At 39.7% G+C, this 18,990-nt stretch overlaps 1 protein-coding gene across 6 annotated transcripts in view; it reads left to right on the top strand.

The window, feature by feature from the left end:
* The first annotated feature begins 4,753 nt into the window (after positions 1-4,753).
* Positions 4,754-18,990, top strand: part of ADCY7 (adenylate cyclase 7) — a 68,330-nt gene continuing 54,093 nt past the window's right edge. For 2 of the 6 annotated variants that reach the window (XM_030024419.1, XM_030024426.1), the window contains exons 1-2: positions 4,754-4,855; positions 11,551-11,738. The gene's annotated coding sequence lies outside the window, so the exon portion shown is untranslated. Of the gene's footprint in view, positions 4,856-5,310; positions 5,404-11,550; positions 11,739-18,990 lie in introns of all 6 variants that reach the window. The other 4 variants (XM_041125791.1, XM_030024421.1, XM_030024423.2 and 1 more) reach the window with 4 other exon arrangements.

Genomic DNA, 18,990 nt, shown 5'->3' on the forward strand with positions numbered 1-18,990 from the left:
TTCATCATTCACTGTGAAAATAAAATGATCTGTTCTTTTCTGTGTTCTTTAAATCAATAACATCTTCTATTTTGTTATAAACTCCACCTGCAGTGTTACGGTATCTAACAGAGAAATGGCCTTCCTTTCATTTATTTTCTTCCCTTGCATAACTTACCAATTAATGAAAAGAGTGACCCCTCAGACCACCTAACAGTTTCCTAGGAAGTGACAGACCAGATCTTCTGTCACTCAGCATTGCTGAGAGTAATTCAATTAAAATGTTCCATTTTAACACAGGTCAACTTGAGTACACAGGAAGATTTTAAAACAAGCCTGATCTATAGTCCTTAGTCCAAATCACACCCGCAAGTACAGGTAAAAGGCTTAAGCAATTAGCCAGGCACTGATTTTTCAAGGCATAATGCATGTTCTCGCTCTGGAGAAAGAACTTTAAGCATGAGCAGGAGAGGCAATGGAGATACTTTTCTGATTCGTAATCCAAGAAGTCAAACAAAACCTCCTAGCTCAGGCTCTGGAGCTGCACGCAGTGGGACTTGAATTCCTGAGTCCTTCAGTTCCTATAGAAAACAGCATATTAGCTCCTCAGTCACGTACTTTTTTGGACTGTTAGTACTTTTCCTAATTTATTCTATCGTTTCACAGTGCTGTGAGTTTGCATTGGGCTTGAAGCTTTCTTTGGAGAAATTACTGTTGTACAGTTAAGTCCCACTGACTTTCACAAAATCTGGAATGCTAGAAAAAATGATTGTCATTCCAAATCAGTTAGACTCTTGGACAACTTTAAAAGAAACAACAAATAGGACAAGACACCTGAATAGCTTTTCATTTCCCTAAAGAAACATATATGGCATTTATTGCTTTATGTACAGAAAAGCAGCAAATGATTCCCAAAAGTTTGTTCAATTGATCTGAGGGCCTAGAAATGCAACCTACGTAACAGCAGTGAAACTCCACCTTCTCTCTAGCCAGGCTGATGCGGTAAGATACTCCTGCATTTAATAGCATAAACTTAACAGTCTTCAGCAATTGATTCCAATATTGTCCTGTAAATAAGGGTGATAGCAGTATAGCAGCTCAAAATAATTTCTCATTACATCCTTCCTAAGCATGTACTGCCTAGCACTTTGGGATTGTTCTATTATTAGGTATCTTTGAACTCATAAATTTACAGGAAATAGCAAATAATTTACTCAAGTTGTTTGTCTCATTCTCTAAATTGATCAGTGGCCAAAGAGAGTAGTGTGTGTGTATGCATATGCACACTGGTAAGTAGATGCTAAATCTCATCCAAAGGTAAAAGAATTGTTCTAATAAATCCTTCCTACTGTAGTGTTCACTAAAGGCAACATTTTACTCCTGGCTTTCCAAATCAGAATCAGAAAACTTGTGAAGAAAAGCAGAAGTTGAAGTTGCCTTGGTCACTGTTTCTGGATATTTGAGAAACTGCAAAAAGGCAGCATGGTAAAGCATGCTTTCCTAAATACTATCTGCTGTGGTATTGTAGGATGTCAAAGGAACATTTAAAAAGCGTGAATATATTTAAAAGTCTACCTGCTAATTTTAAAAGTGCTACTTGGCATATTGTGCTACTTAAGATTATATTATGTCTAACCCACAAAATATTCTAATGTATATTAATTTTCAAATTATTCCTGAGATTTTAAAAGAATATTTTCTGAGGTTTTAACTATATTTCTGATTTGCTTTCATCACGTACTCATTTGGTCAGCAACCATCCCCTGAGTCCTGACTGACTCATTTATGGGGGCCACTGAAAATCTGAATGTTGAAACATTTTGCAAATAAAATTATTTAGAAGTAACTTGCTGGGACAAAATGCTTTTATCCCCTTTACTACTGTGAATGCTACAAGCACGCATACACTGAAGGCAGATTCAACCCACAATGAGTTGCTAAGAGGAAAATGTAACCCCCCACATGAGAATTATACTTGAAGGTTACTATGTTTTTCTATTTCTGCTTCTTTTAAAAATAGTGATCTTTCCCTATTTCATAATGATTCATAGCACTGGATACTATGGTAATTTACATTCAAGCACACATCTGAATTGTACAAAACAGACTTCTGTAATGCTCTATAACTCAGTTTGTAAATGACGCTGCAAGTAGATTTAGTATAAACACTGTATTCACAAATAATTTAAACAGAAAATGGAAAAATAGGTTGAATTTTATTTTATTAGATTTTTATCAGCTGATGTGTTGCATTTTATTTTAACTAAAATTCTAAAATTATTTATGGTACAGTTATCCAATTCAGTCTTTGGAAAAAGATTAGATTTGTGTGTTTAATACTCTGGTTTCATACATTCAAATGTACATATCATTGTAGAGCTGCTGGACTTTTTTTCTAAGCAAGAACTTGAAAATAATAATGCTTGCTTGTCTATGAAGAACACTTTCACAGAAGCAAATAGAACCCTAGGGACTGCTGTATTCTAATTTGGACAGCAACATTTCAGATAGACCTTTGATTAAGGGCTACATTTTCACAGTACCAAACATTTGCAGCTATCACATACACGTAGGAATTTTATTTTAGATCAATCTGTAGCTGCAACAAGATAAGCCATTAAAATGACAGGTTAGGTGCTATCACTTTTTCTCACCCAGGACAGAACCTTACACTTGGGTAGTCGCATTGAGCAGGGCTCCCAGCAATGTCGGGTGCTCTCCAGTAAGGGGTGGTAGCATCTGCGTTGTGAAAATCAGCCCTGACTGTACTTCAGCTGCATGGCACTTGAGAGAAAAATTAGCAGCAGAAAAAGAAAAGGGGAAGTCTGTACGTAGCGTATGCAGGAGCCAAAACTGGATATTAATTTCCATATTTTGCTTTTTTCCTTTGACATCCATTTTGCTAAAATGTGTTATAGTAATTAGCAGTAGTTTAATCTGCACAACAGTGTATATACAGCACTTAAGAGTGTTTTGGAACTGCTGCCATTAAAAAAACCCTACAATGTCGGACACATTGAATCATGCAGGAATTTTAGATCTTACTCTGGAATAGCAAATATTTGTGGGTATACAGAAATGATGTTAAGCAATCTGTGTACTCGGAAGGTCCACAAAATTTTGATGAAGTGATAAATGGAGTCCATCTGTTCTGAAACGACTCCATTTATGATCTCAGCAGAACAATGTATTTTCCATTTCCTGCAGTTTTCAAATCTTGTTATCTAATCCAACTTTCAGTGAAGACAAGGAATTCTTTTTAACAATCATCTTACTGGAAGATCCTTTTTCTCCTTTCCCCTGAGAAATGGTCTGAATGTCCCATGCACTGCTTCTATCTGAATGCTCCAATAATTTCCTAGTGCTTTTCGGATACACGATGTCCAAAACAGGAATGAGAAGACCTAGGTAAGATTAAGTAACTTGCACAAGACTGCGCATAAAAGTGTTGCAGGGCAGGGATCAGAGGAACAGAGTCCAGCTCACTTGCTGCCCAGTCCTGTGCCTCAGGTATGTAACCACTTCTTCTCCGGCTGCATTCCTTCTATACTTGTCCTAAATTGCTGAAAATGGATTTGAATTCCATTCCGAGATTCCCAGTCCTAACAGCCCATAAGTATCCTAAAGGCTGGGCAGTCTCAGAAAATACAACTTTTCCTATTTGCCCACCAATATTCGAACAGGAATTAGAAAGTCAAATGAAGCTGTTGTGCTCGTGATGTGTGTGCTAAACTGTTGCTCTCTCCAAGAGGGTCAATTCAGGCATGTAGCTTGGGCCTACAGAGTGTAGAAAACACCAGCTGGCTAGCAGTACACAAATAAAAATTGTTGTATTTAGTTACTAATGTATTATCTCAGTAATGATACTGCCGTGGATGACTACCGCGTGTTTGTAGCTGCGGGTAGCCGGGCACATGCCTGCCTACCACGGGCTGCGTGCGATCACCTGTGACTAAACACCTCCCCAGATAAACTTAATCCAAAAATCCACGGAAATCAGCATTTCTTTCCATTGGCTGCTATGAGCTTTGGATGGGACTTATGTGTGGTAGAGCCAGGCTCGGTCTGAATTGGTGGCCAGATGTTCAAGGCTCGATACACTGAGAAATCATTGCCAGCCCAGTGAAACTCACCCAAAACATACTGAGAGGACTAAAGCAGTAAGTAAATGGAGGAATGGGAAACTGGTGCTGTGGGATAGCCGTAGTGGTGGCCTGCGAGGGTCAGGTCCCTCGTCCCTGGGCTGCAGCCTGGCTGCGGGGAAGTTCGGAGTCCTGCCAAAAGCACCCCCACGGTGGCCGGTTTTTAAAAAGCTGCCTGTAAACCTTCGTATTTTTTAGGGTTCTGGGCAAAAGATTGTTTCCACAGCTGTACAGCGTGGATGCCGATGGCTCTTCACTCCCCGCATGTGAATCGAGGGGGGAGGGGGGAGGGACGGGACGGGACACGGACACCCCCCAAGCCCCGACACGCTGCGAGGGACGGGGTGCTGCAGACCTTGCCCGGAGGCCCTCCGACCTGAGGGGGGGCCCAGCTGAGGGGCTCCCCCTCATGCCGGGGAGGGTGTTAAAGGCCAGTGACCGAGGCGAGGCTGAGGCCATCCCACCCGGGCGCCTGACGAGAGGCGACCGTTAGGTGCGCGGCGGGAATCCCGCGTCCCTCACAGCCGCCTCTGAGGGGCCGCCGCCGGCCCCGCCACCCGCCAGGGGGCAGGAGGGGCGCTGCCGCCGCCGCGCGCGTCCCGCCCTCACCGCGCCGGGGAGGCTCCCCGGGCCCCAGGGACACCTCAGGCGGCGGCGGCGGAGGAGGAGGAGCGCCCGGTCCCAGTCCTGACCTGCTGCCCCGCCGCTGCCTTCTCCTCTTCCGCCGGCCGCAGGTGAGAGACCGGGACGGGGAGGGGAGGCACCCCGGGGGTGGCGGGAGTCGCAGTCCGCTCCCGCGGAGCGGGGCCGCGGGAGCCCGCGGGTGGCCGCCGGCCACCCGCGGGCTCCCGCGGCCCCGCTCCGCGGAGCACGAAATTAAAAGCGTCGATAGGTTTTCCTTGTATAATGGTTATTGACTGCCCCTTATTACGCCACTCGATACGCTTGCGAACAGCGAACAAATTTTCAGGCCCGTAAACCTTTCTCTAAGTTTATTTTGCTTAGAAAAGGCGGATTTGGTAAGCTGCGAGGCCTGATAATTTACGTGTGTTTCTGCACGCCGGATGAATGGAGAAGTTATTCGCTGGGTTTGTCTTTTGCGGAGTAACGCGCTCGAAAGCCAAAAGCTGACTGTTCTGTGACGGAGTATTTTGGATCCTCTTTTGCTTCTACCTTTTTGGCACAATAGGGCTTTAAATTGCTGAAAGAGGTACTTAAATATCCAGGGGAAACTTGAAATATCTGCAGAAGATTGGTTCATGTCTTTTTTACTGCTGAAGAGGTAAGTCGCTTCTAATCTCGGTAGGACACATTATGGCATTTCTATAACAAGTGAGTGTTCTGTGTTAATAAAGGGACTAAAATGCTTTAATATGTATAGTACAACATTTGACCATTATTGCTAGGGTCTTATGTTTGCCGCTGGCTGATAAAGTGTATCATCTAGCAGGGGCGTATTGTCACCAGTGACCCAGGACCCTACTAAAGTCTGTTGAACGTGAGACTTCTTTTATGACCAGTAAAAATGTGGTCAGCAGAAGTGCTGAAGACTGGCAAAGACACTTTGAAAGCATTTTTGGACATGCAAAGTGAATTCTGAGGTGGCTGTGATTTATTATATGAAATAAAGTGTCCTGTGCTGGACATTGCAATATGAAGATTTCTTTATAGTGGGAAATAGGATGTAACTGTACCTGCACTAGTGACCTTACTGCTTTGTGCTAAGATTCATGATGCAGGGGTCTTTTTTTTTTAAAAAAAAAAAAAAAAAAAAGGAGCTATGAACTTTAGAAGAAACTCTGCTTTAAAAAAAAAAAAAGTGAACTTTTAAACTTTATGTCTAAAAAGGAAAAGTACCATAAAGAAATTCTATAGCTATTATATGTTTTGAGGATAAATAAGAATAATGTGGTGGTGTCTTTTTCTTTTTTTTTCATAAATATTATTTTTGAGCAAGCAGGATTCCAGGAGAGAAAGAGAAATATTCTAGGAGGGTTTAATGATTGTGCCTAGGTCAGAAATAGATAAATAAACAAACAGTGTGGTGGTGTGGTTGTGTGTGTACTGGGGGGTTGTGTGTGTTTGTTTAGGTACCCCGACCTTTCGAATGTTGAAGTCCTGATTGGGAAGTTTTTATATGATGCCCTATAGGTGGAAGAAGGGTGTGTTGCAGATCTATGTTAAGACCCATGTTACAGTGTACTCATGGTGTGTTTGTGTGTATAGTGAACTAAGTACATCTGAAAAAAAACATTGTAGTGGTTGATATTAAAACCAGTATTTGCCAAAGTCACCCACACGTTGACAGTTTCCCCCTATCCAGAAGTGTAGAACGGAAAATGAGGAGTATGTGGAACACTGCTCTGAAAACGGTAAGCCAATACTGATTTCTAATGGCCATTATAGCATGTTATTTATGCTTCCAGAAGCCATTACTAGCAGCAATTAGGGTCATTGGGGGTTCTTGTAAAGCAGCCATTAAACTTCTTAATTTTTTTCTTAATGAAGTTAATGTCAACACCATTAAAACAAGGAAGATACTTCATTCCCTAATGTATGTGGATATTTATGTTCTCACGGTTTGTGCTAAGTGAAAGAGCAGGTGCTGGTTGAGAGCTAATTAGTTTAGGTGTTAGCCTAGAGACAGATGATCATTGTCTTCTGTTAATGTGGGTGTTTGTGTAATTGCCAGTTGCTCTTAGATTTAAAAAAAAAGACAATATCCCCTGTGGAATCACAAAAAAACCCCCCAAAAACCAGACCCTCTCTAAATTGCATTCCTAGATTTATTCTTGGGTTACATCTTTGACTTGGATTTAACATTACAGAATTTATCAAAATGACTCATTCTGATTTTAGTTTTATTATGAAGGCTGTGAAACAGGCTAAAACACTTCACCCAGTGATTGCTCCTTCAGTTTCATGGTTTGTCTTTAAGCTACATTTTATCTTTCTGGAAAAGGATCCAGTCTACCTGGATTTGTTTGGTGTTTTGGATTAATAAAATGTAATAGTCAAACTGTACTAAGCATCTGCAGGGCTTTTATATTGAAAGTGTCATTTGGGACTTATTCTATACAGATTTTTTTTTTTTTTTTGTGTAAATCAGATTGTTTCATTGTCATAAGAAATCAGCCTGGGAACTGAGGTGCGTAAGAGCACATAGCCAATGGAATTGATGTTGTCCTCTAGGTTACAATGAGTTGTCTGCTTCAGTGCTGCTTTGACTTACCAAGGTGTGAGGATCTGTATTCACTAGGAGTGAGCGTGCGTTGGTTGCTGTCTGTGCTACTCACTTGTTTCTGCTGTTCTTTTGGGCTGGATTTGATGCTCTGTGTGAGAAGCATCTGTGTTCACAAGCAGTTCCAAAGATTTAGGCATACTGTTAAAGTGGAGTTACAGACCTTAGTTGATCTAAAAAGGTTATTCAGGTGAAAACTGGGACCTGGCTGAGCCAAAGATCACTCTTTTCTTCTCTAATTAGAGTCCAGTCAGTATTCAAATTCTTAAATGCAGGAGAAAATCTATTAAACTAGCATCTGCAAAGTTTCAAGATGATTATTTGCTAAGCTGACAGGATGTTACAGAGTGAAATAGTTTGTAACCCCTGTGCAGTTAGATCATCTTGTATTAAAATAAGGAAGTGCAACTTCTTCCTTAGATCATTACAGTATACTTCATGAATAGTCAGTCTTGTTTGCTGAAAAACATATTTTATATTTTACATTTTGAAAACAGTAAAGACATTGATCTGGGATTTCCTCATACTCTTATTTAATAAACCACATTTTCTGCTGGAAAAAATGCTGCCTTTAAAAAAAAATAGGACTTTTATAACAGTTTTATCTCACAATAGAAATCATTATAATTGTTATCTCCAGAGACTTGCAAATCATTTAAAAAAAATTATTGCTGTTGCTTGCCTTTTGCCTCTTACACCATCCTATCTATCTTCCTGAGTCACCTCAAGTAGGATCCAGGCTCTGTCTTGTGGTGCCAAGCAGCAGGGTAGTCCATATATGCAGGCAGAGGAGCAAGCAGTACCTTTGATCTTTCCTTTGGAAGTGTTTTTCTTTGCTTAATAAGTATAAGATACAATAGTGTAAATATGCTGTAATAATATTTCCTGCACATCACATGTAGGTTGCTATTGCTGAGTGTTATCTCTTCAGAGTTAGTAAAATTAAGGTGTAAAAGGTGAAATAATTTTCTCTAGGTTACTCAAAGATAAGCGGCAAAACTTAAGTAGAAGATGGGGCTGCTGTTCCTTTCCTAATCAAGGCATTGCTTTACCTCAGTAGCTTGGGGTTATGACATGAGTTTGTGTCAAAATGTATCGTTCATACTTACTCATTTTGTGTAGCCTGTTCTCAGTAGCATTTTTATAAAAATCAAATAAACTTTTTATTTTGTGGCAACCAGGTTGCTGTTTTGATTTTCACAGCACAGGCCCTGCAGTTCAGAGGCTTCAGGTCTGTTGGTGTTTTAAACATGAAACAGTCAAAGCTGGCTCTCATGTGATGCAGGGCTGCACATACCACTTTTCCTAAGAGCTTCCTTCACAGCTAATGGCCAAAATGTTCCTCTCCTTAACAGCTGTTCTGTAATCCTCATTTCAGCATTAAAACTAGCTTCTGGTCTGTAATTAGAGAGAAGGAACAAACAGGGTGTGTTTAACTTCTGTTTCTGGGCTTAAAACTAAGTAACGCATTCTAGTTAAAAACAGAAGTAACAAAGACTACCAAGGATGTAACTAATGGCCTAAGTCAGAGAAAGGTGACAAGTGTCTTTGAATACAGCTGGCTGTTTCTGGCAACTTCTCCCTGAAGTGCCCCAGTGCTATGCATATGTCTGTGTTTGCTGCAGAGTATATACGTTTGCTCTGCTCAGGTAGCTTGCAGGACCTCCTGGTAAAGACAATTAAACAAGGTAATTTTCAGACTCATTCTCCTGTGTCCTGCATCACAGTTTGCTAAAGAGCAGTGATAGAGCTTTGTACCATCCTCTGTTCTGTGTGATGCAGAAATAAGTAGTTTGACATGCAAGTTGTCATTCAGCCCACAACAAAATGAATGTGTTTTCCTGAGATGCTCAGCAAGTATAGCAATAAATTCTTTATTTTATAATGCTGCCTTGTAAATGGGTGGTTATAAAGCCACAAGCATACTCTTGTAATATAATCAATATGAAAACACTGTAAAAGGACTTCAATTTAAGTTGTAAGGTCTTAAGAGTCCATGCTTTATTTCAAGGAAGGAGACAATATAGTAAGTGTTTTATAGGTAGATAAATGTAGAAATAGTTTACATGTGACTAACTTTGTTTTTAATTTGTTACTTTTCACTCTATGAAGTTTTGTTATGACTAATAGTGATTAGTTAGCACTTCAATAAGTTGAATAAAATATTTCAGTAAGGTGCCCTTCATTTGTAGTATAGCTTGGGTTTTAGTCGTTATTTATTTAATGTCCAATTTGTGACATAGTTTTCTGCTTTATTTATTTATATAAAATATAATACATTCATACTAGGGGGTTCTTTTAAAGAACTAGTTGATGATCAAACCATCTAGCAGTGACTAATTCTTACTCAGATACCGTTTTCCATCCAAGTAACCACAATGGTGAGGAATCAAGGGTGCCAATAGAATGACAAAGCACATGGAAGGGCTGGGTAATGAGTGCAGCTGGGAAGGAGCCATCAAAGGTGGATTCAAGCAGACTGAGCTCACTGAGGTTTATTCAAAGTCAGCTGCAATTAATGGAAATGGGCAATAAACTTCTGATCATTTAAATGCCAGATATTCTTAGCACCTGGCTCAACTTGAGTCCATCTGTTACGGTATTTCAGGCAGGACCCACTTGCTGAAACAAACTCACACTTAGGCTGTGGAATAAAAAACAGATCAGGTCAAGCTGAGAGAGGATGAGCTTTGTACAGGTTTTTCTTTGTGTCTACATCTTTTTCTCTGTTATTGCTACTGAGCTTCTGTAGGGCTAAATCAAAAAAATAAATTCCAGTAGTGGAACACAATTTTGGTTTCAATTTCCTCATTTGAAAGGAAGCTGGGGCATGGCTATCAAAACTTTCTCACTTCCTGACACTTTGACTGATCTTGTGCTCCTCCTTTGCTGCTGGTTTCAGCCTGCTGCCATGAAGACGGCTGTCATTTCAACAGCAAGGAAACAAACATTTATGTATTTGTGAGATACACATTTATTGGAATAAACTAAAATAAATGACAGAAGACATGAGAAATGTATGTAGTTATTACTAACATTTTAATCAGGAACTGGGTTTTGAGGTGAAAATGCTTTAAAAATTCTTGTCACGAATAGAGCCAATGAATCGGTTCTGATACTTTAATTGTGCAAGTTCTTACTGTCCTGCTTATTCTACGCGTAATACATGTACTAGTGTATGTAGACCCTGTGCAGCTTATGAGACGACAAAGAGAAAAATAGAGACAAAGAATACTTTTGTAGATTTATAACTTGTAGGTTATCGCCCTGATTTATTTCAGTCTGCCATCAGAAGGGACGGTAGGCATTGCAGGGTGTGCGAGCCTTTTCCCTCGTGTTGGGTCTGAGGAGCATCTGCAATTCTGCTCGGGAGTGGGGGGGAAACAAGCAGGCGTATCTCATAGGCTAAAGGTATGATCCTGAGGTGCACCCTGTCTCCGCACTCGGCAATGGTCAGAACCAGGCAGGTGGGGGAAATGTCCCCCCTTGGTTTGACTGTCCAGACAGCTGTATGGCTGGAGCTCTGATGGAGCCTGGCTGGGCATGAGAAGAGCCTGGAAGGTCTCTCCACTGGTGTGAACTCTCTGGCAGTGGACTTCTAAGCCCCCATATCTTTTTTCTTCCTCTAGAATTGACATAATCCGCCAGTCACTTCACAATCTTGTGAGCTGATTGAGGTTTGGGGTTTTTGGGCACAATTTTGCTCTGTTGTGAAGTGTCCATGCAGTTCATGAATTTAGCAATTTTTATTTTTTTTTTTTTCAGCAAGGGCTTGTGTATGTATGTACAGGAGGGCACAGCTTCTTTTGGGAATGTCCTGGGAACTTTAAATTCCTTTCTGCTCACTAGTTATGTAAAAATGACTAATGACAGCTGTGTAAAAGATTATTTTTCTAGAAATATTCTTACATGACTTTGAATATAAATGCAGGAGTAAATGCAATGAAGGGTGTGATTTTTATGGTGTAGCTAAGCTGGCTCAACAAGCAGCTGTCACTAAAAGTGGGCAGTGCTGTTTGCTTTCTGCCCCTGTGCTCCCACCCCTCCCTGAAGTCAGCACTGGTGCTCATCTGACCTGCTGGTGAGCTGATTCATGGAACTAAATGGGCAAAAAGCTATTTTTTAACTAGGATAAGCATTTTTTTAAGTTTTGTTTTGTTTTGTTTTGTTTTTTTTTTCTCTCTGTAGGAACAGAACAGCCAGGCTAGAGGAAGTGGCAAGAACATATTGTTGAACTTCTGGAGAGACAGGCGGGGATGGTTCCCTTCTCTTCGGCAGTGCCTGTACTGTAAAACTGTTCTCCTAGTTGTCCAAGTAGTAAGTTATACTTCTGCAGACATGCTGGAAAAGTGACCTGGACTGCGTTTTGATTTGAGGTATTGCCAACTGAATTGTTAGCCCAGTTTCAGTACTTCATAAGAAAGAGCTCTGCTCCTCTGCTTTACTTGTACAGCAGGAAATGAATGTGAAAATATTTCACTGAAGTACTTTTTAAAAATCACCTATAGTTTTTTGCAAGCTCCTGAGGAGTATCCTGTTTTTGGTTTAGTAGTTTTTACTTTTTATCTTTAGTCTGCTGATGGTAATACGATAACAGTTACAAGCCCCCCACTACCTTTTTCCTCAGGATGCTGTACTTTCCAAATAAGGCAGAAGATGCCTTGCAGCGCTATAGCGACAGTTCTGTTGGCATATACTGTGATTTGGTTAAGAAAGTGCAGTGTTATTGCGTGTAACATAATAATACAAAATTTACAGCTGTTGGAAGGTAGTCAAAGCTAGGAGTTGCTCTGAGAAAGTGAGAATTTAATTTGATAATAGTATAAACACCATGTTTAGCTTTCAAAGAAATAGGAAAAAAAAACCCAGTATAGTTACTTTGTAAAAAACAATTTGATGCACTTCTCACAGTGCCACAATAGGCAAAATTCCACAGAGGCGGTTTTATTTTACCCAGCAATCTGATGTGTTGATTACTTGTATATTCAGGGCTCACTTGCAGAGTTGTAGTGATTTAGAACATGATTTAGTGACACAGGTTGTCAGTGTGAGCAGAACTGCATGTGGGTGTTAATTACTTCTAGTCAGGTGCAGACCAATAAGTTCACAATGTTGCTAGATAAAGAAGATTAAATTGCAACTCATGAATAATATATTGGAAGAATAAAGGGGGAAACTCTTTTTTTCAAGTTTCTCAGCAGATTTAGGCAAGAATTAAGAGCTGTTTTTACTTATATTGGCTGTGTGTTCCATACCTGTTTATCAAGCATGTTTATGTAGGGAATTTGGATGTAGTTGTAGCTAAACTGGTTTACTAGAGTAGCATTAAGCACTTGTTTTACATGTTAAATTAATTTTTGTCCTATATTTATGCAGGCTATTGTATTTAGAAATTCATTCTGCTGTACTTATTTTGAACTGCATTGAAATATATATCCTTAATCAGTGATGGTTAGGGTTTTCTTGGAGTTGTCTCTGCTGCTGATAAAATTATGTATATATAAAGATATGTATATATAAAGATACATATACATGTGTATGTATAAATAAAGAAAACTAACTAAAGTGTAATTTCTGGAGGCTACAGAATCTAAGAGATGCTGTGCTTGTTTCTTTCTATCTTTCTGGATGGCTTCTCATCATGTTCAGTGTATCATTATCCCAGGCATCATTCTTTGGGCTTGTGCATTTACAAATGGATAACCATTGTTTCAAGAAGCACTTGCCAAAAAAAAACCCAAAACAACCAAACTGATTACTTACTGGTAAGTCTGAGGAGTGTTCGCTGTAGAAAATATGGGAAAGCTGTGAATCAGTTAATTTGCTTTCTTATTTAAACCAAGGCAAGGGATGAGGTAACACTTCTCCAGTGCAGTGTATTCAGCATAGCTTTCAGCATGCTGAATAACATAGTGTTTAGTTGGAGTAGTTGGAAAGGGGGTGATATGTTGCAGTTCTTGCATGCTATAAAAACATTCTCACTAGAAACAGAGGGACTTTCACGTGGGGAAAAGAGTAAAGGGGTTGGGGAGGAGGAAGGATTTCTTTAACTGTGGCACTGCCCTCACAGAAATGGGATAACTGTAGGGTGCTGGTAGAGGAGACCTAATTATATTGTGTAATAATACTATAGTGGACCTGGGTAAAACTTGCTACAACCCAGAGTCAGTCTAGGTTAATGATAATGTTGAGATGGGGGCTCTGGAGATACCAAAAGAGGGAAGGCAGCATATGTCTTCTGGAAACCTGGTGTGATTTAAGAGCATTTTTGCATGCAGCTACCTAACGCATTGGCGATCAAACTGTCCAGAAATATTTTTTAGTTGCTCTGACTTGAACCCTGCTCTCAGAGCAGTGGCCTAGCAGTGGGCAGGGGAAGCATGCAGACTCTGAGTGGGGAACTACTCTGTCCCTCTTTTCAGTGTCGTGGTTGAATTTTGGTAAGTTCTGTTCTTGTATGCTAGTTAGTGGTGTTACCACCCTGATTCGTGCTTTCTCTGCAAGACATCAGCTAGCTGTATTTGTGCCCACCCCATATGGGAGGGTTTTAAGCACCTTGCGCTTATGGATGCTGCTTCTCTGGGCTTGCTCACTGAGCCTGGACCTTGGGAACAACTGCCCTGGACCTTAAAATCACTGCTGACTCTCTGCATCTGTTCGAAGTAAACTTCTCTGGAGCCCACCTGCTAGGAACACTTAACTCTTAGAGGCATGAGATAGCTGACAGTCACAAAGATGCATAGCTAGTTGTGGGGGAAGTGCTTTTTAAAGCACTTTTCCAAGTGATGCTGGAGCTTGCTGGTCAGTGCAAAACAAACTAAACTGCATGCTGTTCCCTTGAATCTCCCCTCTTTGCAGTGTTCTTTGGGATTTAGTCGATGCTCTCCAGGGTTCCCATGTCCCCATTCCAGTACTTGATGCGCCCAGTGCAGGCTTTTCTTTACTCCGTGAGAAGGATCCAAGCAGACTTCGATTCTCTTGCTGTTCCCTCTGCTGCTGTGTGACCCTCTGGTCAGTCACAAACCCTTGGGTGGTCTGTTGCACGGTTACCACACAGTTTGAGTTCAGACCTGAAAAACTGGTTTTTATAGGCACTAACCACCTGTTCTGCTAGGGAACGGCCCAGGTAATTGTGGATGGTCTTTAATGATGTCTTGTTCAGCAGCGGAGGCTGAGTGCCACTCCTCCCTCTGTGCAATGCCATACAACCAGCCCTTCCTAACTGTGTTCCCCTTCTTGAGCAAAAAAATGTTACATTTAAAGAGCATTAATAATGTCCAGCTGAACTTCAGAATACGTATGTAGGTTCCTGTGATAGTTATGAGGAATTTGTGATTACAGAGCAGAGCTGCTTATCATAGCGTTGTTTCCTCACCCACTCCACAAGTGTATGCAGTCAGGCTGTGTGTATATCTTGTAACATAAACATATATTCTTACATCAGGGGAGCAACTTCGTAATTATGGCCACTCTGGCTTTTAGACAATAAATGAACACGTAACAGGTCTGCATTCTAACCTAAGAGGATGACTGCACAAAACATTGTGAGGGAGCAAGCTAAAATGCCTTAGTCACTACCTGTGTGTAATGTTATCCTCCATAAGGTAAAATGTGAGACAAGTTATTCTATTTTCCTTTACAGGAGACTATGAGTTTGTATGTTGGTAGTTACTATGGGAGATTTTACATGCTATTAATCCTCATGTTTTAATCAACCTAATAATAGTTTATTTGTGTAACTAGGTAGTTAGTTTTCTTTAACATGGTAGCCTTTAATAAAAAAAATAATCTTTAAAAGCTGGATAATTTGATAATTTGGACAGACAGTTTGTAGAACACAAACTGCATTTTATGCCTTTGGATTGGAAATAATACCTGTGTTAGAATGATCCCAAGATGTAGCTTTGTGTAGTTCTAAGCTTCTTGGGATGTTTGCCTGTATTCCCATAAACCATTCATTATTATTAATTCTTTTCTATGTTGATATATAGCTAACAGGATGGAAAGGTAGACAACCATTATTTTTACCCACCTGCCCTTTCTCTGTTTAAAAAAAAGCCTTTTTTTACAAGGTGATAACCTGGGGGGGAGCACCCTCCTTGCAATATTACCAAACATAGCTTTTGGTTATGAGTTGCTAAAAAAAAAAAAAAAAAAGAAAAAAAGAAAAAAGGCATTTCAAAACTGTAAGGCTCATCTTTCACTTGCCTTATGAATTTTGATCTATTTTTGGCCTAGGTTGAGTTTTTCACTGCAGTCAAGTGCTAAAAGCTTTGTTTAAAACACAACTTTGTGTTTGTCCGCTAAAAATGTCTGCTGTCATTAATATACTGATAAAGCTCTAACCTTGTGAGCCAGTGGGCTAAATCATTCTTCTAACTTCCTTCCTGTCTTAATGGAGAACTCAGCAAACTTTTAAGCCCTTTCCTTGGGCCTATGACTTATATTTTTACATATATTTCCCTATAGTGAAATATTAAGTTTAGATTTCAAGCACATCAAATGAAGGAATATATGGCTAAGATTATATGCTATGCTTCTGGAATATGCCATATGGTTTTGTATTGATGCAGTTACCTTAGTTTCGTACTTTAGCTTGTTTGTGCAAGAGACTAATTTCTGAACAAGAACTATTGGTACAGCCTACCCAAAGTAGGAGTGCTGACACAAGTGTTTGCTTTTATTGATGAGCTTTCTGGCTTTTCTTTTGTTTGACTTCTGCCAGAATGAGAATATACATTTTCTTATTTGCGATTTCTTGACCTGGATTTACCGTGCTGTCTGAGTTCCTTGATGCGTCATTCACTGAATCGTCCCTGTTCCTTAGACTGAACTCCTCTTGATCTTTTCTGTAGGGTCATAAAAGAAGGGCAAACTGGGAAAGTCGCTGAAGTGATCGGAGGAGGAGCGGTCATCAGGCCAAGTGCTGCTCCCAGTCTGTAAGCGGGGAGGATCAGATCTCTGGTCTGGTCTGTATCGGCTCTGGGGAGATCGTGCACAGCTGTGATCAGAATTCCTTGAGAGTGGAGAGGGCCCCACCTCAGTGTTGCAATCTGCCTTCACAGTATAAACTGCAGGAAGAAACATTAGAATTACACACATATGTAGCGGTACTTAATTCAGCGGGTTTTTTCTCACAGTTATGACTTTTATCGCTTTTTGTTTAAAAGTTAGGTTTCTAAACACATTTTTATGCTAGCTTCCAGGCTTCATCTCAGCCAAGGGATGAAAATTTAGGGGAAACTTATAATCAAGCAACACTTAAAAAATTTGATGTATTATTATATTTGCTGTCATGAATATAATTTTATGTAAATCTTAGTATTTGTTTATTGCAGGTGACTTGAATCCTTGCTTTATGTTCACAGTACAGATTTATTTCCAGCTGTGACATCGATAAAGCAGATGTAGTATTCATAGTACATGTAAAATATCTCTTGTACTTGGGGTGCTTGATTTGCAGCTTTGATTTTACTTTATTTTACTTCTTTTGTGCATCAACCTGTCTAAGAATTCAGGATTTCATAAATCAGTGTTTTGGGTGGAGAGTTCAGTGAATGTTAGTTTCTATGTTCATTGTTCCTAGCTACTGTCTAAACATAAAAAATTTTTCTTAATGCTTTCTTAATTTGTGCTTGGTATCTGCTACTGACAGGGTACAATTTGTTTCCTGAAGGGACACTGTTTTCTTTTACCCCACTGATTTTTTTGGAACATCCCTTGAACTGTTAGTACCTTTCTTGCAAATCTGTTATGTCTCATGCACACCCCTTTGTTTTAAACTCCATTGAAAGCTGAGAGTCTGTGTGAAAGGTAGTCTTTTTCTATGCTTGTCACTGAACATATTCAAGCAGTTGTGTCTTTTTGCAAAAACACTGTGGAGCAACTATAATGTTTTGAAATTTAAGTTTTGACTGTTTGCTTTTATTTTCTCATCTGTTTTTCATGCTTGTATGTGCTTATATGTATACTTAAAAAAGAGACAGTGATTAAATTATTGGTGTAGTCCAACATATATGTGCCTGAATACATATATCATCAAACAGTAACTGCTTACAGTCATTTTAAGGAGTTGAGTAGAATTTTTTAACAAAAATACATACCAGACATTTTCACTTACGTTTTGTCCTTTCCCTTCCTCATTTCTGACTTCTTGTAGTGTCTGCATGCCTAGGCTTAACATGGTGATAAAGTAGTAAAAGTCTGGGTGTAAACCAGTGTTTTATGATTTAAATAAATGTTACAGCATTTTTATCTCTGTGTGTAATACGTAGAGTAGCTAAAAATGTAGATGTGCCTGTTTTATGCATGGTTTAGGTCACTGAAGGGTTGCATATGGCTTATGTTTTTCCTTACCCTGAAACATTTGGCTGTTAGCTCCTGGATGTAGTGGGCTGACTTAGTGATAGATATAAATACCGGATTTGTCATAGTGTGCATTATATTGTATGTCCGTGGTTTCTGCTTCATTTGTTAAATTTTTAACTTTGAGATACTTTCTTTTTCAAGCATCATGGTATTTCATAGTGAAACTTTGTGAAAGTCAGTTAAATGACTTAATTTAAAACCAACAGAAATGTCTGAGAGAAGTGTTAGTGGTTTTTTGGATTTGTAAATATTTGGGGAGTATGTTACTTCAGAAACACTATATATGTGTAAATGTGGCTTTTCTTTCTCATTGGGAACTCATATATCTTTCTAAATTGGTAATCAAATGCAAAAATACTTGTTTTTTTGACTTGCCTCAGAAAGGTGTGTAAGATATATGACATGTACTATGAACTGCAAAATGGTCATAAAATGATTGATATTTTTTAAGTTTGTGTGCTTAACTCCCTTTTGACTAAAAGAGTGAGCTAAGCTTTTTAAATAGTTCTTTTTATCTTGAAACTCCTTTGATTAATGCTGCCCCCTTTCCTGCACTTGAATACAGATACTTTTGGTGTACATCTTGCTATGCAACAGTTGTAAGTTGGAAGAACACTTTTTTTTTTTTTTTCTGCCACATGAAATTACTGCTTTTTTTAGGCAACAGCCTTCAAGTGTGATTTAGTGGTGGAAGCATAAACCTAGTAGTCAAAAGCTGTGAATAGTGTTTGTAGGGTGATTCTATCAGGTCAGACCTTTTTTTCTGGTTTTTTTTTTCTTTCTGCAAAATTAATAGAAATAAGAGTACATGCAGTTTTATTTACTCATCTTGGAGGCCCCCAGACAAAAGTGGAGAGTGTTCTGGACACTAACAGTAATTTGGCTGCTGGCAGTTGCCCAAAGTACTGGCGGTATGTTCTTGCTCTTACTGAAAAAATAAAGCAGCAGTTCTCTCTCTCTCTGTCTCTCTCTCTCTCTCACACTCTTTTAATGAATGTAAGTCGGCTTGGATCCTGCTCGGCAGCCTGTTGTGAAAGTCATCACTTGTAATAGCACAGTGCCCCAGGGACCACCACAGGGCATTGACTGGCTCAGTACTGACTCAGAGCCTAAATTGTTGACACTGCTCATCTAGAAAAATGATGCAATTATGATTCCTCTCCCTAGTCAGGGAAAGCATCTTGGATGTCCTCATTCACAGCTCCAGTTTTCAGAGATGGGGTAAGCCAGTCTGACTGGGGTGAGTCTTTCCTGCTTGCA

The sequence above is a fragment of the Aquila chrysaetos genome, chromosome 9, assembly GCF_900496995.4.
Source record: "Aquila chrysaetos chrysaetos chromosome 9, bAquChr1.4, whole genome shotgun sequence".
Taxonomy (NCBI): domain Eukaryota; kingdom Metazoa; phylum Chordata; class Aves; order Accipitriformes; family Accipitridae; genus Aquila; species Aquila chrysaetos.